This window comes from Perca flavescens, chromosome 10 (assembly GCF_004354835.1).
Source record: "Perca flavescens isolate YP-PL-M2 chromosome 10, PFLA_1.0, whole genome shotgun sequence".
NCBI lineage: Eukaryota > Metazoa > Chordata > Actinopteri > Perciformes > Percidae > Perca > Perca flavescens.
In genome coordinates, this window is record NC_041340.1 from 17559061 (window position 1) to 17583061 (window position 24001).

Below are 24001 nucleotides of genomic sequence, written 5' to 3' on the forward strand. Positions count from 1 at the left end.
CCCGTGCGGCGATGTTTCAGTTCCCTCTAACGTCCGTTTTCAGAGCATCAGAGAGAAGCGCAGGCATCTAAGTGGCTCCTAAATAAGGCACCGAAATCCGCGTTGCTATTCGGTCCGGTAGATAACAGTCGTTAAAGCACCGGTGGCGTATTAGCACCGGGTCTGTGCAGGTTTGATGGATCGTGTACAAACCAATAGGGTGTCGGAATGACTATGTTTATACTTCTCATCCAACCACAATCACATTCACTCTCTCCGGATGGAGCGATTTGGATAGGGTTCTTGTGTGTGTGTTTTTTTTAACGATGACGAGCCGGAATGAAAACAAGCCGAACTGAAATATGAGTAACGAGGCTATTTTTAAAATGTAAGGAGTAGAAAGTACAGATAATTCCGTGAAAATGTAAGGAGTAGAAGTAAAAAGTATGCTGTAAAATAATTACTCCAGTAGAGTATAGATACCCAAAATTTCTACTTAAGTAAGGTAACGAAGTATTTGTACTTCGTTACTTGACACCTCTGTGTATAAGACAAAAAGGAGAGGGGAGAGGACACATCCTTGTGGGGAGCCAGTAGAAGATAAAAGATTGCCTGATAAAACACCATTGACTTTAACCCTTTGGGATCTGGAGGATAAAAAGTCAACTAGCCATGCTATTAGCCCTGGGTTAATATTGTGTGTTTTTGAAAGTCTTTCTGCTAAAATGTGAGGTTGGATACAATTAAAAGCTGATGAAAAATCAATAAATAGTAGTCTTACAAATCGCTTTGCCCCTTCCAGATGGTTAAAAACTGTGTTGAGCAGACTACCCGTAGCATCCTCGACCCCCCTTCCTACCCTGTAGGCAAATTGTAAGGGGTCGAGTTGTGGCTGTGTTATTGCTAAAATCTCCTGTTTTATAATTTTTTCAAAAGTTTTCATAATGAGAGAAGTGAGGGCCACAGGTCTAAAATCATTAAGCAATTTAGGTCCTTTGGTCTTAGGCACAGGTACAATCACTGACTCTTAGTGTGTGCACACCGCACATACACTTTGCTTCTTTCATCTCACGGACCCAGCAGTTCCCATTTTTGCAAATCATCCATAAATACAAGGAAACATATGACCTTGTTTTACACAACATTTCCATGAATCATGGATGTGTTGATGACATAAATGAGGAAATATTAGAGGACTTAAGGAGATGTGATGTTGAACTGCATGGCACTTAACCCAAATGCCCCAGCAGCAGCACGGGAGAGGAGAGACAGAAGAGCTGCATTGTCTATAGTGAGGTAATCTCGGTCTAATGTTAGACTACATTGCAAAAATATCACCATGCATTCATAACCTCGTGATTCAGTGAGAGTGAGCCCAAAACATTGGAAAGTATGTTTTTGTGACATTTCTTTATTTACATTTCGTCAAAAAGAAAAATCAATAGCAAACGTCGGTCTCCTCGGCTGTGAACCACTGCTGGCGTGGGCCCATGGATGTATTAAGAGCGCGCGCCTAGCAAATCTGCCATTATAACAGCAATCCGCCATGGAACAAGTGCGCCTGCTTTTAAAGGGAATGTGAGATAACGCTCTGATTGGTTTATTGTGCCCGAGATCCGCCCACAAATCTACTTGCGTTTGGCGATACTTGCGTTTCGTTAAAATAGGGCCCTTAGTCTTAGTTCTTTCTTTCTTTCTTTCTTTCTTTCTTTCTTTCTTTCTTTCTTTCTTAATGCAATTATGACATTGAAAGTGTCCATGTGACCACATGTGATTGATCTGGTGTAGAATCATCTATCCTTATAGATGCTTTATATAACATGGATAGGCACCCTCTATGAGCGCTTTGTTAGCTTGTTCTGTATTTTTCACACTGCAGTGTAGAACGTGTCACTAATGAGATCAATTTAAATACATTGGTTCAGTGCAGGCATAGACACGCACACACATGTACCCTCACAAACTCCCACACACACACAGAGCCACGAGACGAATGCAGAGAAATACTTGATATGACAGATCCAATCCTACATGTGTAACGTAAACAGGGATGGATAGGTGCAGCCCCAAACAAAATATTAATACAGAGTTGTGGTTCTGAGATGTGACGAGAGCTCCGGCATTACACTCATTCATCTTTCACTTTGGTTTTCCTCCAGGCCATAATATTTCCCATCAATCAGCAAGTGAGGTGTCAAGTGAGAACAATTCAGCACAAGTGAATGTCAAGCTCTCTTCACTGACCATTTTCCAATCTGGCAAATGAATAGCTTTCTGATGCTGATGAATATGTATTGATAGTGTGAAGATGGTATGCAACAGGGGCCGGATGACCTCACATGCTAATATGCAGGAGACATCTTCCCTCTGTGGTGAAACAAATGAAAATCTTGTCCTCTGTAACGTGGGAGATTACATGCAGTGCTTATGCAAACGTTTAAAGTTTAGACATACTAGCAATGTTCCACATTGCATAATGTCTCCTAATGGCTGTTCTACAGTTTATCCATATGTGAATGCAAAACAACACAAATGTGCAGTTACTGTGCTCATTAGCATCTTTGCCCTAAAACAGTCACACTGTGATACGTCAGGGATGACATTATTGTTTAACTTTTAAATTAGCAAAGCAGAGCTTGGTTGCGTCTCTGCTTGATCGTCACTTTTTAATTATGTTTTAATGTTAACAATTAGTACTGAGGTGGAGTCAGCAACTTTTATTGGAATCGTTCATAAACAAGGCTGTCTAAATATGTTTTATTGTTAGGAGTAATTCAATAACAAGAACAATTGTCTTAACTATGGGAAATTGTCATCTATTTAAGTAAACGTCAAACTGATGGATTTGTAGCATATTCCATGTGTTTCATTTTCATTCTTTCTCACGATTTAATTTATTGTGCACAAATGCAGAACAGTCCAGAGTTATGAATTAAGTCCCTCTAAAGATGAAAAAATAATAGCACTAAGTAGTCTTTGAACTACAAGATACTAACAAGCTGTGAATGACACATAGTCATGACTTATGCACTACCATCAGCACTTTGTAGAGCATATGAATTATTGTGCTGTTTACACATCAAGTCTTGACAAACATCAATACTTTATTACCTGGAAAATTATTTGCAATCCATTTTTATGGTGCTTATACGGTCTGATTAAGCTAAAAGCTGCTGTCAGTGGACAACAGCCCCTAACATCTTCAGCTGAAGCCTTTCATCATATATCTTTTGATGGAGACCATGGAGTACGTCTCCTATTCCAAATCATATCTCTCCTTGCATTCACTGTGGGTCCAGTGTTTATGTGTCAATCAATAATATATATTTTAAATGAAACGTAAATGTGTATCTCGGGATAGCTGTATCCTTGACCGTTTCATGCACACCTAGCAATATGTACTATCATTCTTGAATTCTATTTGAGAGATCATTTCTTGGCTGTCAGCAGCACTCCACTAAGGCCTCACTCATCAATCAGAAACATACATTGGAATAAGAGGAGAGGATTGGTCATTTGATGCTGTCACTTTCTTTTTACACCACCCGCTTATTTCTGTCCGCGTCACTCCGCGGAATAGCCAAGTAAGTGTCAGCAGTGAAGTGTGCTCCTCTAACCCAGCAGTCCACCCACCAATCCATTTCATGCATCCATCCGTTCAGCCATACAAAATATGTTGTGTTAAAAAAAAGAAAAAAAACATTTGACAATGACATGTTGACCATCTGTTACTCTGTTAAAATGGAAAATGTATTGTGTGTGACGATGGAGATAGTTGTTACAGTGGAGGTTATGTGGCCCTGTATAATCTTATCCAAGTTTAAGACACAAGGCAATCTAAATCATTTTCCAACATAAAATAAGAAAACATCTATCTATCGAATCTATCTATCTATCTATCTATCTATCTATCTATCTATCTGTCTATCTGTCTGTCTGTCTGTCTGTCTACAGTATATATCTATCTAGATCATTTAGAGTCACCCCTCCCTACTTAGTGCCCCATATATATGATGTAATTTTATCACATCTAACATGTTAGAGTGCTGTTGTCCAACATGCAATTCAGTTTAGGTGGCAGTTAAAGATTAAGTGCAATGATTTTAATTCCATCAGGAAATGCTTGCTCTGTCTTTTTAGCACACACACTGCTTTTGATGGCCCATTTAATTTGTCACTGTTTCTCTCTGCTCAGCCAATTTTCATTGGGTTGAAGTAGTGTGGCCCTGGTCGACATGCGTACTAACACCCATTTCTTGTTGGCCATCATGTCCGAAACATAAGCATCTAGTTTGTATTCCCTCCCTCTGCCTCAGCGTCTGCCTTGCTCGCTCACTCGCTCAACCGTGACAGACCAAATCCCTCGCTTTTTGCTCATCTTCTCCACTTAACTTTAATAGTGTGAAAGAATAATTTGCATGTTTGAGATCAAGAGATATGAGAGAAATGGCAAAAAAAACACATCATTGTCATCTTATCCCAGAATACCTTGCTGTTGCCAGTCACTAAGGCAATCTTTCTTCCCAACGCTTCCCTCCACTCCCTCTGTGCTGTTGTCAGAATACAGGATAACTCTTTAACTATGTATAGTGTTGAGCAATCAGAGTATTCGTTAACAACTGTATATTTGAGGTCATTTTCAGATCTCTTAAAAGAGAGTGGGTCAGGTTTTCTCAATGCACTTACATTTTAATGAGAATTATTGATGACCATACAGATGATAGCTCGGACAGACACAGACAGTTACTTTTTTTGTGCAATTCTTTAAATAACATCTCTGCATAATTGTGACATCATGCTGATCTGTGCTGCCAGTGTCACCAACCTTTTACATTCAGAGATCACCATAGAAACTGTAACTATTAGAAATGAAAGTAAAATAAATTACATTAAACAGGCCGGAAAAAAAACACTGTTAAAAAAAACAGTGGCAAATTAATGTAAAATTATAGATTCAGAGTAATTGTTTGGATATTAATAGCTCATTATCCATCCATGGTCAAGTGCTATTACATTTAATTAAATTTGGATAACTACTTTGCATTTGGAGGGGATCTGTATACATGCTTGTTATGGAATGGCATATTACTGAATCGGGTTATTAGTTACAAAATAATAAATGTCAGAGATTCATTACTATCCAGAAAGGAAGCCCTGGTCATTTTAAGTGTTCTCACATTAAAATCAAGGACAGTATGGACAGAAAACCATTTTTCTAATCAACAACTGGAGTGGAGGGCTCACATCAATAGCCCCAAAGTTTTCCCCTGGGTCAGATCTTTGTGAGAGTCAGAGACAATTTGGGTTTAAATTCCACTGTATAACCCTAACCTGCTTCTGCTATTCACATATTTTATTTTTTTTAAATGTTGATGACATGTCAAAAAAGCATGCTTATCTTTAAAAAAAATAGTTTAACAGTGGAATTCAACTTTTTGGTAGAAGTCACCTTTATGCCAAAAAAATGTATTTTGTGGCATTAATGTCCTTGGCATGTAATCCTCTTTGAAACAGAGGAGCACCAGTGAGAGGAAAGCATCTCATGAAAGCTAAACCAATCCTATTGGGATTTTGCTTAAAACCTGGCACAAGTCTAACAAACTCTGACTAATAACTGCACCTTGCTGTTGGAGTTTTTCTAAGGACATTGAGCATGTTGAAGGAGAAACTCCACTTTCAGCAGATTAAGCTTAACTCTTGAGGCTCAGTTAACAGTTCTGATTCTAGTCCAGGAAATTTCACACTGAAAACTCTTTTTCAGTACCTTCTAAAATTACTTTATTCACAAACTAATGTGCAGACATAACCAATCATTATTGGGCTGAAGTGTTTCCATGAAGCAAATGCATATGCAAGGGTCTATTAAAGTAAATAGCCTTAAAACTCTGCCTACCAAAAGGCGGCTTAACTTTTCCAGGAAAACAAAATGCCTGCATATTGTTTTGGTTTGGCACAGTTGTTATGCAGTTATACGCCGTGGGCATGCTAGTAGCAAATATCCTTGGCCCCTGGTGCCTTCTCCATTGAGCACAGAGTATTGCAGCGGGCAAGGCCAGAGGCTGAGCAAATATCTAACCTATTCCAATGAATTATAGAATACGTTCTGCATGAACACAGCTGAGCTGCCTGATATATAAATCTGATGGGTAGTTTTTGCAGGTAGTTGTACAGACTGAGAAGTGTATCATTCATGACAAATAAAGTAATGGACCAAGTATTTTAATAATTAAAATCATCTCAAAGCTCAATCTTGCTTCCTCAAACAACAGTGCAGTTTTCTTTTGCCAGGTGCAATTGAAAATATGCCTCAAAGATTTAGTCAGAATCATACATTAGTGACCTAGATTTGCAAAAGGATTCAGTGTCAGCGACAACTACATATATGGTAAAGCCAGATACATCATCAGCATATTTCCATAGGGAAATAAAATTGCCTTATTCTTCGCCGTTCTAGGTGAGAAAAGATAGAATTGAAACCTTTCTCTCTTTCTCTGCTTCACTAGTTTAAGATAGCCATTGTGGAGAACAATGCTTTTGAAATCACCCCGGTTGCCCTGTAAGACTAATACTGGAGGGTCTCTTGATTTAAGAGCTGACAGACAAAGTGAATACAGCCAAGCCTCACTGTTCTCACTGATCCCACAATAGACTGTGCTATGGCTGCAGTAAAGATGACCAGTTAAATGGATCATTAGCTATTGGTTCGCTGCATTTAGGTATTTATTAGACTATTGTCTATTAAATGATGTTGTTTTATATTATTAAAGCAACATTATGCAAATGTTTTACCTCAAAACAACAGCTTCAAAAATCATTGTGATGGTACACTGACTTGTAATAGGGAGAGGCGACCCGAATGCCTTGCACTATATAACCTTGATGAGCGGGTACGATTTCCTGGGAAAAAGTGTAATGCTTTACAACACTAGGTCAAACACCAGCTTGCTAGGCTATAAGAAGGATTTTGCTCTTCTCAGTATGGACAGCGTCCATTGTTTTTTTTAACCTACTTTAGATGAAATCACACCCGCTTCTTCATGACGAAGGTATATTTTAGCTAGTTTAGCCTCACTCCCCGCCGCTAGGAGACCACCTTGTATTTGTATTTACGACAGCGGTCCAATCTGAAACTGTAGGAGCACCAAATCACAAAAATACCAACTCTTGGATAATGTTGCTTTAAACTAAAAGAAATGTGGTCAGTTGCAGTAGGGCAAACATTTTGCTGTACATGCACAATAAAATGAATACAGAGGAAAGCACTGATTGGCCCCACAGATGTGCAGTAAACAAAATAGTTTGTTTCATTTTTTTGTAATGATGACTGCACTGTCTGGATTAAAACCACACTGAAACAATTGCGTGTTTAAGGGCCCCAATCCAATTTTTTTGGTTTTTGTTACCAGTAATGTGTATTGTTAGCTCGGTAGATGATTTCCACTGTTTATCACTAGATTTATCTAGCTTAGAAATCTAGACGCACCCTATCGGCAGCAAATTTAATTTGCAGCCAGTGGGGTCTAGGCACTCTCCATTGGCTTGTGAGCTGGAAAAACCAAACTCTGGTCAGGCCAATCACATTGTGTATAGAGTCGGTGGGCGGGGCTTATGGCTGCTGCTGCTGGGAACAGTGGTCTTCTGGAATACTTGGAGTTAAGCTTTTCTTTGAGAAAAGGACAAAGAACGGCACTGAAATCATTCTTAAAAAAGGAGGATGTGTTTGGAGTTTTGCTAACCGGATACGGCAAAAGTTTAATCTATCAACTAGCTTCACTACCTTCTTCGTTGCTCTGCCTGGTTGTAGCGCTATCCTATTACGTGCAAAGGGAATTTGAAAGACAGCCGTTAAGATTCAGATTGAGCTCCGTCAAAGGTAATTCTCCCGTTTTTCTTTTTTCTTTACATCCTCAAGCTCCATGTTGCACTTAAGCTCCACAATACAGGCCCGCAGTCACGCGTGCGAGAGGAGGAGACTCCGCGCATGACACATGTTGCATTTTGTAACTGTAGTCCAACTTGTGTAACTTTTTGGACACATTTGTTACTTTGGCCTAAATAGATAATAGTTCCGATTATGGCATAGCTTTCTCCCCACCCAATTAGGCTAAAGTAATAATTAAAAAAAACACAAATGCTTGATCAAGGGTCCGGCCTGCCCGCCCGAGGATAGTGGCGGAAAATAACGGCCTGGCCCGGGCCGGGCTCGGGCAGAGAATCTAAACTCTACCTGCACTACACCTTGAAAACACAGCACAGAGTCGTTTCCCCTCTACTCCTCTGGATGGAAACAAACTGTTGTTGGTTTTGTGGTTCTATTCTACGTGAATTCGCGAGAACTTGTGGGTCCTCGTGACTACAGCTGTCAGTCACGGCCGCAGCCGTTCCGCAAAAAATCCGGACCCGGTCGGTGGGTATTGACGGATGGCGGAGCACGCAGCAGACACGCAGCGGAGCAGGTCCGCAGCCGTTACGCATCCAGTGGAAATCCCCGGTCAGTCCGCAGCAGATACGCAGAGCTTCTATTTTTGACGGACGACGGAGAGCTCCGCAGCAATTCAGCACACGGCAGATAGTGCAGGACAGGAAGTCGAGCAAAGAAACAAAATAAATATCCGGTTAATTTTCAAAATAAAATACACCGTGCTCATGGCGGATCATATTTCCCTGCACTACACCTTGAAAACACTATGGCGAGTGGATTGTGTCATTCAAAGGATAACCAGGAGAAGGAGAAGGAGCAGGTTACCCTCCCCGTCGTCGCCAAACCGTGTGGAATTTTGAATTGATTTAATAGGGATTGCAGACGAGAGACCAGCGGCAACTAGGCGGCAAGTGCATGTACAAACATTTTCCGGCGGCGACGTGGCGACGGCGTATGTTTAGAATTCCCATCAAATTTACGCCTACTAAAGACGTCTAAACTAAGTACGTCGCCTTACAAACGTGTGAAATAGACGTCTTCACTATCTAAAGACGTCTGAACTATGTACGTCGTCAGGGGGACTTTTCCCCTAATATTGAACTAGAGTATTTGTTATAGATTCATAGAGTCATTGTTTAGATTCACATTTTGTTAGTGTTCTTTTGCTTACTTTCTGGTTCTTATGTGTTACTCATAATGTGTGGCTAATAATATCATCATGCTTATAAAAAAAGTATTAATGAACACTCGAAATGTCTCCATGGCAATAAGAGACAGATGCCGTTTGAACAACAATCATAAATAAAATAGCAATTTGGCATATTTAACCAAAATCAACAACAATCATCAACTGTCTTATGCCTTAGGACCGTAACGAAGGTATAGTCACAAGATATATGATCAAAATCATAAAAATAACAGCTTATATAGCTGGGGAGCTTGCAGCCTTGGGGATAGTTGCGTCAACTTGTTACCCAAAATGAACGTCAGTTCACTCAAAAAATACAAACAAATTAACTATTAAGGGTATTCAACATAAAACAAATATGAAGGTGCTTGATTGACATTTACCCATTACATAATAAATAAGTCAGTGATTTGGCTGGTCTTAGCTAGGCCAACTAGCTAGATAAAGAACAGAGAGCCAGCCCACACAGCGAGACCGTGGTGCCTTTGACTCAAATCGAATTTTTTTTAATTGGGGGTCTCTGCAAAGATACTAAATAAAGAACTTACAGTATATTTCGGATTTTTATCAGAAACTGCTTTAGTGGCCATGTAAGTGTAAACACAAGGGAATTTGAGTCTGGCTAGGTGTTGCTTTCAACACAGAAACAGACATAACGTTATGGCTAAAAACAAAGATAAACAAGGTAACGTTAAACATGAACATTTCACTACTATAGGCTACATATATAAGTTGTATATAATAAAGTGTATACATGCATACATATACACGACAGTCTCCTTCGGTAGGTTATCAGGGGCACTATCCACTCGCCATAGCGGAGCCGGTCCACAGCCGTTACGCATCTAGTGGAAATCCCCGGTCAGACATCTGCTCTTCATATAGAGTATTAATTTTTTCCTGATTCTCTACAGTCTTCGCTATACATAGACAAGGGCACACTGTCATGCCCGTCCCCTAGGTGCACACCAGGGCCCCCCGATTGTAGATCCAGCCTAACTGAATGTGGATGAAGACATTGCCACGGCTGCTAATCAGCATCACACAGTGATATTTTTCTCCACAACTGAGCAAGTAAAGGAGGAGGTGAAAAGAGCTTTTTGAATTGTTCTTGTTTTATAAGTTTCCTTACTTCAAAGAAGAAAAATCATAAAAAAAGACCTCAGTGCTAGGTTTGAGAGTGGTGAACACATACAATGCTGTTTGGGACCTAAATGTAATAAATTCAAAAGCTGTTTTGTTGATATTTGTTTCAGCAATGCCAGCCTTCAGCTGACTAGGGACAAATGTCAGTGTGCTTCCAGTCATTTTTTTAATGAAAAAATGTCCTGAAAGCCTATTATGATTCCGTAATGTGTCACACAAATCACGACAATGTTGCATACAATGTGTATGTGCATATTAAGAAATGAATCACTTAGCTTTGACTGACAACACCTATAAGAAATCATTGAGTTTGACAATCTTTGTCTAGGTCCGAATTGCTGCTCTACTGGATTTCCTCTTGAATGTCTACAATTTAAATGTTAAAAATTTAAATGTACTTAACTATGTTATCTCAGAACCCACATTTTTTTTTTCTTATTTATTGTGCTATCTAACAATGTCAAATGGCCCAGAGCATCCTAAGATATGAAGAAAGGCAGTACAGAAAGAGTGCTGCATAGGAGAATCTATAGGTAATTAATGACAAGCTTATGGTATAATGTTGCTGTCAAGCATAAACATAAGGAGAGAGAGAGAGAGAAAGAGAGAGAGAGAGAGAGAGAGAGAGAGAGAGAGAGAGAGAGAGAGAGAGAGAGAGAGAGAGAGAGAGAGAGAGAGATCAGTCTTTTATGTGAAGGAATAAGGTTAGATTATAGTTATGTAAGGGTCAGACCTGTTTATGTCATTTTTTGTAAAATGCAGCTCAAATGTGCTGGAACACAGTGAATGGCAGCGAGGTATTTATATCCCCCAGCATGTAGAGAAATACACTCTGATGATACTGCAAGAGTAAAGTTGATAAGATAACAAAGAAACTTTGTCCTCACCCATTAGTGGGTGACTAATTGACTCCTGAATTTACTGTGTAGAAAATCACCACTAATGGGATTTGTGTGCCCAGTGTGTGTTCAAGGCCTACACATTAAACCTTTTCAGCCGGTAATGCACACTCAGCCTGGCAGGTATTAGGACAAACTGTTTAGTAACTTGTGACAATAAAGTAAAAAAATAAATAAAAATCACTTGATAATATTTTTGCACAATATATTTTATAATATTTATATAATATTATAATATTTATATATTTATATAATATTTTGTCATCCCGTTTGTGATCAAAATAATTTCATAATTTAAATATATTGTTCATAATTTAATTTATTATTATTTAAAAAGGTAAAAAAAAGGTATTTAGGGAAATATCAGAAATCTGGCAGCTCCTCATACGTCTCAGTCGGGTGGAGGGGCATGTCTGTGTTTGATTGACAGCAGCCTGCCAGATTGCCAGTGTTACACTGCAGGGGACGAGAGACAAAGTAAACAACCTTGTGCTGTATAGCTACAAGTCATAGGCAGGCAGTGTGTTGTTAGTGGTATTGGAGACCAGCATCTAACTGGACCAAAGTGACATTTGCAGGTACGTTACCATGCTGTTTATTGTGCTGCAGCTGAGCAGCTAATTAGTTATCCAGCCCGCAAACTGACGTAAGCAGTGCACTTTTTCCCGGTGAATGTTTCTTGGGTCGTTTAACAGCAATTATATATGCTGTAGCAGAAAAAAATGCCTTTTAATTTCAGTTGGACAGAACACTACTAATTTGAGGAAATTAATTCAGTTATACACAAAAACACAGCTGCTAGCTTGCTGCAAGACGCACACTGTGTCACTGTCTTGCTAAGTGACTGAAATAGCTACTTGATGTTATTAATTTGAAGGGGAAAACTGGGTTATCTAAGGACGCAAATTATTAATTAATAACAAGTCATTTATGCACACAGATTATTTATTCAACAGACCAATTTACTAATCCGTGCACATGAATTGGTAATTTTAGAGACACATAAATGACTTGTATACGCAAATAATCAAAAAGTATACTTACAGACTATACAGGCTAACTGCATCACAAGGTTCGGTTGTAGAAATTTATACCATATACTACAATACATCAGAAAATATATCTCGCTGCTTTTTGTGTTTTTGCCTTTTGTTTGTTGTGTTCAGACTCCGCTACATTCAGGAACTGTTTTTATTGAGAGCAGCTACAATAAAAAGGGGAGTTCATATATATTTTGAATTTGTTGATGAAAATCATTTTTTGTATAGCAATATATAATAATATTGAGGAAGTGACGCATCGAGATGCATTGGGATATCGAATCAATTTGAATCGTTGACAGGATAATTGGAATCAAATCGTGAGACAAATGAAGATTCAAACCCATACTTAATTCTGCAGGAATACAGTTTGTATTGTACAGTGTAAAATAATGTTATTTTTCAAGTTATTGAATATATATATATATATATATATATATATTAGGGCTGTCAATCGATTAAAAAAATTAACTAATTAATTGCACAATTTGCTGTAATTAATCGCGATTAATCGCTTTTTTTAAATTGAGACTGAAGCTTATAATAATGGATATTTAAATGCTAAATCACTTAACTTTGCAAATATGAAGAAAAAACCAAACAAGGAAAGGTTCTGCTAAGTTCAGAATGTTTAATATCTTTCAGAACAACAGCAGCAACAATTTGGCTTAGTCCTGCTGAAGGCTGCTGAAACGGCTACAAACTGTCTGACTTGAGAGCAGATTTTTGTCACCGTCCCCGGCTGCTGTCGCCTGCTCTCGTCTACTTTACAGGCGAGGCGCAGTTCATCTCCAACGAGCCGAGAGTTCAGTCGGCGGCAAAGCAGTCGGGACTCACCCGGAAATGGCGAGCGGAATGAGGTGACTAGAGTCTCTCAAAATCTGACGGAAATCTTCTAAACTGACCTTTTGTTGAGCTGAAATGAAGACAGATTCAGCAACTGCATGGCCTATTTCTTGCTTAAAATGTTTTCAGAAACATGTTTCAGTGAACTTTTTTAGTACAATATGAGGTCGTATTCTGAAGGGCCGCCATGACAGTCTGGCTTTGGATTTCCGGAGAAAACAAACCCATGTGATGTGTTCGTCCAATCAGCTGCCGGTTTTCATTACTTGGGCAACAATACAGAGTAGCGCCGCCTGCTGTTATGTAGACGTATTACGTTTCTCAACCGCCACATGAAGTAAACAAACACAGCTGCGTTAATTTCGTAAATTTTTTTTAACGAGTTAAATATTAAAAAATGAACGCAAAAATTAACGCGTTAATTTTGACAGCCCTAATATATATATATATATATATATATATATATATATATATATATATATATATGACGCACACATTATATATAGTGCTTGATGTGGATTAAAATGTACAATTGTACAAACATGTAGCTGTAAGTTTGTGAAAGTCCCCAACCTTATTAGCTTTAGCTTGAGATATGAGAACCACACTAATGGTTAGTTTTAACAATGTATTTTATCATCTAATTTCAATCAAACAGTGCTTTACTATCCAGCATCCACAATGCCCAAAGGATGATCTTTTACCCTTACCTGTGGCTGTCCAGTTGTTGCCAAAAGACTACCTTAGCCTAATGCCATGACAGGAGTTAGGGTTGATTGATTGAGGAACACAAACATACTCTGCTGGATAATGACCTCGAATTGGCTATTGTGTGTATGCTGTGCTCTGCCATTAATTCTGTCAAACGCAATCCCTTGTGACAAATGATCACATGGAAAAAGTACAATGTATGCACCTCTTTTTCCAACAATTACATAAAACTATGCTTTTTTTTCCTTCATTTTTTACATTTGGACGTAGACATTACATCCCGTTTGACCTCACTGATCCTACTCCCTCCCCTTTCCCCTCCCCCACACTTGCTTTTACACACGAGTGGAATAAAAAGTGACATTTTCCAGCAAGCTTTGTTACCCATCAGTCATTGTTAGTGTGTGTCATGGAGAGAAAAACCTTAGAGCGCTGAGGGAGTCCAAGCTGGAGTGGGGAACAGGGGACTTTGAGCGTTGGGAGGAGACAAAGGAGCTAGGCTGGATTGAACGTGTGAGAGTGTGCTCATGCACACAATCCACCTGACTTTGGCTGAAATCGAAAAATAATGGTCACCAATTAAAATGCAGAGCAGCATACTTTAATCTTAAAGTAGAACTGGATCTGCCTAAATCACATATTCTATGTGAAGACCAACAAACAAAGAACTTCCCTTTATACTATTTTCACCCAAAGGGAAATACTTTGCAGTGCAGAAGAGTTTGCCTCTGTGTCAAACATTAATTAAATATAATGTCATGTCGACAGCTTGTTAATGTCTGGCTTTATTAATTTATTTTTTGCATCTTGCATACAATTCACGGCTTCATTTTTTATGTATAGTTCCAACTAGCACCTTTTTCTTACCGTTTGTTACAGCCACAGCCCCCTCAGGCAATTAGCCAATGTCAGACAGTTAGCCAATTAATCTAAAGTATTGCACTTCTGTTAGCTCTATGTTGCTGTAACTAAGACAATGATTGTATGTGTACAATAAGAAGCTGCACTTGTTAGGGCCATTCACTGTTTCAAGTGTGCATTCTGTTGATGGCATGTAACAAGTTCATTTGTTTATTATTATAATTTTTTGCTATCTTACAACAAATTATTGCTATACAATTTATACATTGAAGCCCAACATATATTGCTGTCCTATGTGATGTATCGGCCAGGAAATAAGATTAGAGCGATCTGGCAGGTTATGAACATGATTAGTCTGCCACATATATAAGTTCAGCTGATTAATAAAATATCAATCAAATCTATCAACGCTACAAGCCTTGTGCATTTAGCCAGTACCAACTGTCCATAGAGAATCACTGGCAAGCTGACCTCTCAAAGACGACCACTTGCTTCGTTAGCATGACCAGCAGGCTTTTTTCCCTCAAACAGTGCTAGACTAATATTGCCAAGTTACCGTCAGCAAATATTGGCAGCTTGATTGCTCTGACAGCTTCTTGCTTGTTCGTTCTTTCCGTGGCGCTCGCTCGCCCTTTTTCAAGTGTGTATAGGTGTGCTTATCAGATGAGGTAGAGGGGGAGAAATACATTTAAGCTGTGAATATGCAGGGAAGGGAAGAGTCTTGTTTGCACAAATAACATGGAGGAGGACAACAAAACACGACATCTTTGGATTTTCACATTGTTATCACAGCGGTGACAGCGCTGTGACTGTGACATGGAGAAGACAATGAAAATCTTTACTTCTAAGCACAGACATCCTTAAATTTAACTTGCCAGACATGATTTTTTTTCCAAGCCCACAAGTAAAATGTCCATCCCTGGTGATAACTATGTTTAGTGTAGGGAGGGGGTCTCTTTATCAAAAATTAATGAACATCATTCAGACAATTTAAAATAGCATATTCATCCAGGCCATGTTATAAGTGTAAAATATGTTCTACAATCAATGCATATGCACACTGCAATAACTGTAATGAAAATGAAGATAGTTCAGTCTGGAATGAAGATGGGGCTCGGATTGCTGCCGGACCAGATCCTATCATCATTATGACACCTGCGAGAGATTAAGGGAATGCAGGAGAAACATATATAGAGAGACAGAGAAAAAAAGGAGAAAGGAAAGATAAGAAGGGGGAAAAGGGAGATCTACAGCATTGACGCCATTGTTAAATGCATACAGTCACAGCCAGAAAAATGCCCCAAGATCTGCTGGAGTGGCAGTACTTGACTCACCACACTTATATCCCTCCATCCCTCTAGAATTCACTCTCGTAGCGGGTGTACTAGTGCATAAAGTCTTCCATGGCTGAGACCTGACAGCCTCAGATGCCAAAAATCCATCTTCCAATGCAATTTAGCACAGAGGGAGCTGGGAAGATGGGGAAATTATACAGGACTTGAGTCAGAGTTTTAAGGTAGCAGTGGAGGCCCACAGACACATTTGAAATGATGACAGGTTGCAAGGATCTGACAAATCAAAAGTTAGTGACTCCAAAAATTAAATTTCAGTCACTTTCTTGAGACCCTTGTGACAAGGCAAAGTATTGAGGTGCTGCCGCTCTCCTTCTCTTTGTTTCCATACGCTCAAGATAACTAGCCGTCCGACCAATCTTCCTCTGAAGCCTTCTCATTTCTCACCTCAACTGAGGAAAATGACAGAGATAAACTAATGCCAATTGTTGAAAATTATCTCAGTGGAATAAAACCATATTGTCAGTACAGTATGAGGGAATTATGAAAAAAGAAGCTGCATGAGTTTTATATGTGGATGCATCTTTCTGAATAGCAATGTGTTTTCACTATTCTGCATTTCTAAAGGTTTCGTTTAGTGTGAATCTTTCTCTTGTTTGAATGCAATTCCAAAATTAAGATATGGATAACACCTGTATGCAGCTGTAGAAACTTTAAGGTTCTCTTACGAAAAATATTTACTGTTACTGTCGCAGTGAAAGAGCTCCTTCTTACGATTCTATTCTTAAAGGTCAGTCTGGAAAATACTTCTGGAAAAAGACTATTAACCTTAACCTCACACTTCTTCTTCTCAGATAAATTACAATCTGAACACACAGACACCAAACACACACACACACACACACACACACACACACACACACACACACACACACACACACACACACACACACACCTGAATTTAGCAGAAGTCAGTCTCTCCAATAATAGCAGTTTCTCTGGTGCCTTTATGGCTACACGTAAAACTAAGTGTTCCAGACATAGGGTGAATACAGGTATATCCAGACAGACATTATGGGCCAGATGTATGTACATTTGCGAATGTAGCGTTATCAGCGCCATGGCCAACCCGCGGAAAGCGCACACTGTGATACTTCAGCTCACGTCGTATTTACCAAACCTGCAGTTCATCGGGTAATCAGCGCCATTCTCCACCCACTATACCGTAAATTGTGTGCATCTTTCTATCATGGTTCAGCCACCAAGTCAGTCAAAACAAAGAAAACAAAGATTTAGTGATAACGAAGTTGATCTGCTTGTTCATGAGGTAACAGCTTGATGCGTTTTACTTTGGCATTAGTGGTGGGGAAATGTATGTATTGACTAGTGCGCTGTAGCAAAGCGTTAAGTACTGGTGCTATGATACGGCTGAGTGCAGACTGCAATATTCCCACTGCTGATGCTATGACTGTTTGAAATGATCCTGATGCTAATGTTTGTAATGTAGCAAGGAGTTTAACAACTGCTGAATGGAATGTGAACGCTGAGTCGGAGATTCAATGTCATCTTTGATTTCATCCAGTAACTGTAATTGGGTTCACTCAACTGAAAAAGTGTGATCCTTGTGGCAAAAATCTTGCTTGCGGCTGGTTTACACCTGCTTTTAAAAGGCAGAGAATTTTCATCGCAAAATAGAGGTACGCTTTCAGGGGCGGTTTTTGTACATACCACGAAATATATAATTAGGCGCACTTTACGCTTTCCCACCTATCTCTTTATGGGAAACTCCCACTTTCCCCTTGACCCTCCCGTGAATGCATATGCATGACATGGAAAAGCGCAATTTGCCATTTTCAGTTCCCGCGACAGGCAGTCTGCACTTTTACCTCAGTGCGGCCTGTTTGTACATACCCCGCCATACTTTTACGCACACGTTGCGAAACATATACACCTGAATTGGGCACAAAAGCATTAGTACATCTGGCGCTATGTGTAAAAATAATGGGTTTTTGGGCATTAAAACATGTAAACATTATCTAGTAGAAACCCAAAATACAAGTATAAACCTAAAAATGAGCATACTATGTGAAATGTCTCCTAATAAGTAATAGTTGTTTGATGTGAGGAAGATATTTGAAATATTTACCCCTTTGAAATGTTTTGAAGCGCTCTCTTCTCTAATTGAAAGTCTTGCTAAAATATTTGAATACATTTTGGAAATTAAACTCTGCCTATTTCCTTTCTGAAGGTACCACAAATAATGTTCATTGCAACAACTTAGCTGGTGTGAGTCAGGCAATTACTGTATCTCAGAGCCAGGAAAACACATCACTTTACATATTGTTGATAATGTCTGAACACAATTCGACTGGATGTGTCAATGATACAGCGTGGTGGTAAATACATTACACTTAACCACTAGAAACAAATTGATTTTCCTCAATGGACATTAACATGCATTTCAATGCCCTGTTAATTTTAACATTTACAATACAAGCTTTCCTTCTGGGGCTCAACAATCTGTGACAAAGCCAAGTGTAATGTGGGCAAAGTGCTTGCGTCCCTCAGAGGAACACATGACCTAACTGTCAGATGCCAAAATGCCAAAGGCTTGATTGACAGTCTTGTGTTAAACTGCATGTTTGAACTCATTAGCACATTAAGGCCTTGTTACATGGAGAACCCCTAGTCATTCTGTATTATTGATGTACTCTTGATTCTTTCAGCTCGTCATTCAACACAGCAGCCTTGTAAATGTAATAGCAACACATTTTTATAAAAGCCTTTAGAAAAGGTTCTTATCTATTAATAACACATAAATCAGTCATTAATTTGCTGAAAGAACAGGTTTTATACTTACACACATATATTTGCATATGTACTGATCATGCATAAAGTGGTGCCCGTGCCCAGATAGACACATACACACACAAAGCACATCAGTCAAAAGTCAGCACGGGTTCTTTCTTCACAACAGCTGTAATTCCAATCTCAATCATAGCACAGTGCTGAGAGCTCAACATCAGTCAAGTCCGCCCACTCCTGTTCTAACATCTGTCACATCAAACAATCATGTTGAACTTTAGGGTTCAAAAATCTTTCAAGCTTTGCTACAAAAAAGGGGGTACATATAAACATGTGTTCGTGCCAGGCTTGTATTTGCTGACAAAAGGTTATTTCCAGGACAGAAGTGCAAAAATATACTGATACACCCTGATATGTAGATGGCAATACCTTGATATAGCACGGGTTACAAAAAGGGTTTTCTTTTCAAAGACGAGTGCTTGCATTTTCCTTTTTAAGTTGCAACTGTCACCCTAATGCATCTTTCATAAAAGTGATTGACGTATGGTGTTATCATCCTCAGTGGCATTCTAAAGAGGGCTTGTGGCAGTCTCAATGCACTCTTCATTTTTAACTAATAGGGACAGCACATAGCTGGAAGCTGTCGCCTTGTTGGTTCCTGTTTGACACTGATGCATTTCTATCCCAACTGAAAATGCTTGGTCAATACCTCATATATACTGTCCATATGGTAGCATTTATCTTTTTCCTTTGTGCTCTGTGGTGTCTTGTGTCATATGTGGCTAACAAATTCATAGTTTTTTGTTAAATAAGACATTGCCCCTGTATTTTTTGCAATATGAAATATTCTCATGTCGATGATTGTCCTGAGGAGGATGCTCGGGCAATTTAGTCCAGTGAGTGACAAGAAAATGTCCTTTAGCATAATGAGACTTTGACAATTAAATTCCACTCTGACACACTTTTCCACCCAGGTTATAAATAATTAATTTGAAGAAGTAAGCAGTCAAGAGAATGTCACGTCTCATTTGGTTGCGCTGAGCGACAGTGACAAGCCTGAAACATGCGGCTTATAGGATATTATTGGAAGGTTGTTCTAGATATCCTGTTTCACAGTGACACGGATGTGTTAGTGAATCTTAGTAAGAGAAGTGATGTTCAAAGCAGGGATTTTATTTTGTTAATTCTCTTAGCTCTTATTAAGCGTTTGTTAAATCTTTCAAGTGCACTCCCACTTTCTGAGTTCCTAAATCAATGATAATGAGTGAATATGCCACAGAGAACCCTGAATGAGGCTTTTAGGAGTTTAGGGGAGATTGAATAGAAGAGGAGATACATGTCTGATTAATCAAGTGTAGTCCAATTAGTTATGGGTTTAGTGTTAAAACCACATTTTCAACATACGCATTATAATTATTCATTCTTTTTGTTCTCCAAAGTGACATCTCACCTCCAATGACATTGCCAGCTTAAATTGCAAGAATGAATATATATATATATATATGTGTGCTTGTGTTATGGTGTAATCGTGAGGCTTGACAATTGAAGTTGTTGACATGCAATCATAAGAATATCAGGTGCACATGACTTACTTTTGTCTTGGACTGTGAATCTTCTCAGAACAATTCCAGCAATCATTTCTCAGCAATATCTGTCTAACCCTCCATTCAAACTGACTGCATGATGCAAGTCAATGCAAGTCAATATTTTACGGGATTTCACTGAAAGTACCAGGGTATGTCTTACAGGGTCAACATACTCCAAAAACCCTGAACTTTTCCTGCCTGTGTGAACGGCATATTCACCCATCCACTCCCTACAATTTGGTGATGGAAATGTATTCCTCTTGCAGGCTGACATGGAGTATCGTACAGGTCATATCAGTCTTTTGATCCAGCAGCCATTAATAATCATGGGGTATGAAAAAACTAGACTTGCATATTATCAGTCCCATTAATAAATGATAGCTGTGATCCAATTAAAAGGCCTGGCAAAGGACGGTTTCTCAGGGTGTCCTTACAGAACATTTTTTGAAGGCATGCAGGTCTGTAAATAATCAAGCCCGGGGCCATCCCGCCCTCAGTACCCAGGAGATGCAGGCTGTGTCAACAGCGTGGCACTGTGCTGTCACCACATATCACTCCTGAGCCTTCTCACAGCCCTCAGTCGTGTGAAAACCTCACAGCCCTTATCTTTTTCCTCCTTACCACTCCAACATGTTAGCCGTAGAGCATACACACTGGAGCCAGCCATCTATTCAGACTTTTATTTTTTTTCAAACACAATATTTGCCCACTCCTTGTGGCTTCCTTTCTGTGGTGTTTTGAGCTGCGCAAACGGAATACAGAGGTTTGAATTGGCGGATATATCATCATGAATACAAGCAGAGGTATTGTCGAACTTAGTAACTTGTCCCCTCTCTATTACCATTAATCCATTCCAAATTTACAATAAAAATTTGTAAATGTAATACTGGAATCAGTCACTCATGAATAAATACATTGTTCTGACTGTGTCTAAGCCACTATTCCTGCTCATGATTCTAAGAGCTTAAACAAGAATATAAGCTTGTCACTGTTCGAACCTTCATAAAACACTTGTCTTGCTGTATTTTAGAATTTAATTAATGCACCAGACTCCTCTTAGCTAACAAATATTGTCAACCACTGAATCTGTCCCTGAAAATGTGTGATTAACGGCATTGTGGTTGTTGCTGGTTACACTGTTGTTTAGCTGCGGCACACAGACTGGCCCTTTTAAAAGGAAATGCATGGATATACAGTATGAGGCCTTAGATGAAAATGAATGTGACTTGCCATCATTAGTGGAACGGACATGCTCATCCAGGTTGGCGTTTAGCTTTGTGCCCGAGGCTTGATGATGCCCTAAAATATGAGCCATAGTGTGGGTAGAGCAGGCTGTGACCTTCTTATACAGAAGCGTTAATACTCCAGAACAATATGACGGAACAGGGGAACAAAGTGATCTTAATTAGGAAAGGAACTCATTCTGTCTGACACCAGCAGAGTCGCCAGTCTACCAGTCCACTCTTCAGCACCTTATTACCACGTAATGACTTCCATTGAATTAAACATGTCAGCCTAACTTTAAATGCAGAATGAGACAATGCTTTATATATGAAAATCATTAGTTATGAGCAGATTTGTATATAATGCACTCTCTCACTGAAGGGAAAGTTGAGCATAAAATTGCATTTATTTAACCATGGCCACATCATTAGCATTTCTCACTTACTAAAACATTAAAATATTTATTTTGAGCTGGGAAGGGCTGCCACTCAGACATCAATTTGACATAGTCATTGCTGCTAAGAAAGGCCTTGACTTTTAAATTAACATAGAAAAGGTTTTCATTTCTATATGTGCCACAAGCTGTTGAGCAAACCATATAAGGTAAAACATTGAGATTATTTTGCAAACTTTATCATTCTGTTGCATTGACACACGGAGAACCTTAGAATGCAATCTTTTTTGTGATCAATTATTTATTTATTTTTCTTACAATCATTCATACACTGGAGAGGAAACATCTTCACAGAAAAAAAACAAAAAACAAGAAACCTTAGGCTGATTACATCATCATTGAAAATACAACAAAAGCACAATAAAGTGTTGCTTAATTCTGATGCTTGTTTTTCCTCTCCCCTTATCCCCCTCCAAACCCCACCCCACCCCCAACAAGATTCGCTCAAGGTATTGAGCAGTTAAAAAAAAAAAAACACACACACACACACACACACACACACACACACACACACACACACACACACACACACCCTCTCAACCTTTTCCCATTGCCACCCGTCCATCCTTCCTCCATCATAGAACCCAAAGCAGGATATTGAGCATTGTATATATTGGATAAATATCTCATACTTGAGAATATCAAACACATCCTGATTTCCTCCTTCATATTGTAAAATCCACAGAGGTCCATACAACATTCTAGATAATAATAAAAAACTAAGTGAGGTATATGCACAACATTTAAACATTGTATACATTAGATGCACATTTCCAAAAGCAAATATATGAAGCAACTCAGAATGTAAACAGTAGAAAGAGTCTGACCTTATCTACATTATTTCATTTATTTTCTCCAATAGCTCTGTCCAGTAATCAATATTCGAAGTTTTGGCATAATGTAAACGTGCTGTAGAGAGCTCTAGCTGAGCAATATCCCGGTAAGAAGAGAGCCATTTCTTTACTAACAATGTATGTGGTGGTTTCCAGCGACAAGCTATCATTCTTTTGGCGGCTGTCAAACTAGCCAAAAGAAGACGCCTATTGTTAACAGTTAGCTTTAGAGGCGATATGTCATTGAGCAGAAGCAAATATGGTAAGAAAGGGATGGGTCGTTTAATGATACGAGACATGATGGTTGAAACACTATGCCAAAATCTATTGACCTCTGGACACTGCCACACCATATGGTAAAAAGTAGCAATGGTATTGTCTGAGCAGAAATCACAATATGGATTGTTTCTGAGTTTCATTTGCTGTAATCTTCGCGGGTTTAAATAAGACCTTTGGATAAATCTGTAGTGTATCATTTGATGATCAGGATTTCTAGATGATAAAGATATATTTGACCAGACCACGCACCAGTCTGGTTCCTGAGAGATGTTAATATCTGTCTTCCAGATTCTGATAAATGATAAGGGCTTATATGAGACTTTAGTTATAAACTTGTATAACTCTGAGACAATACCATTAAAGGTACAATATGTAACATTTCTGCTTTAAAATGTCTAAAAATGACCATACCTATGTTATATATTTTTATGAGTTGTGTTCTTACACTATCCCAAATGTTTCCACCAAATGTCAAACCCAGAGAAATCTGTTATTTTATTTTCAGACACGGCATGTTTCCTTTAGTCGCCCGTCAGTGGCGTCATATAACCTTTCACCCTCCAGTTACTCTAACTTCCGTCAGAACACTGGCACCAAGATGATACGTTCAGGCGTAATTGTAAATCATACAATGTCACAGAAAAAAAATACTTGTAACCGTAATACTGCTTTCTTTTGCCATACAGCATCATTTTGTGATTAATTACATCCCACTTTTTATCACAGTAATACAACAGAGACCTTATCTATTTTGAAAGTTCAATATTGATACCGGCTTGACGTTACTACAATGTGCTAACGTTGATGCTAAAGCTTTGTGGGTAACATTATGAGGTTACAACATCGTTCAACACGCTAATAAAGTTATTTTTATATGACTGTTTCGACCACAGCTAACAGGACTGAGCTAACCCACGAATAACTTCACTAGTAACG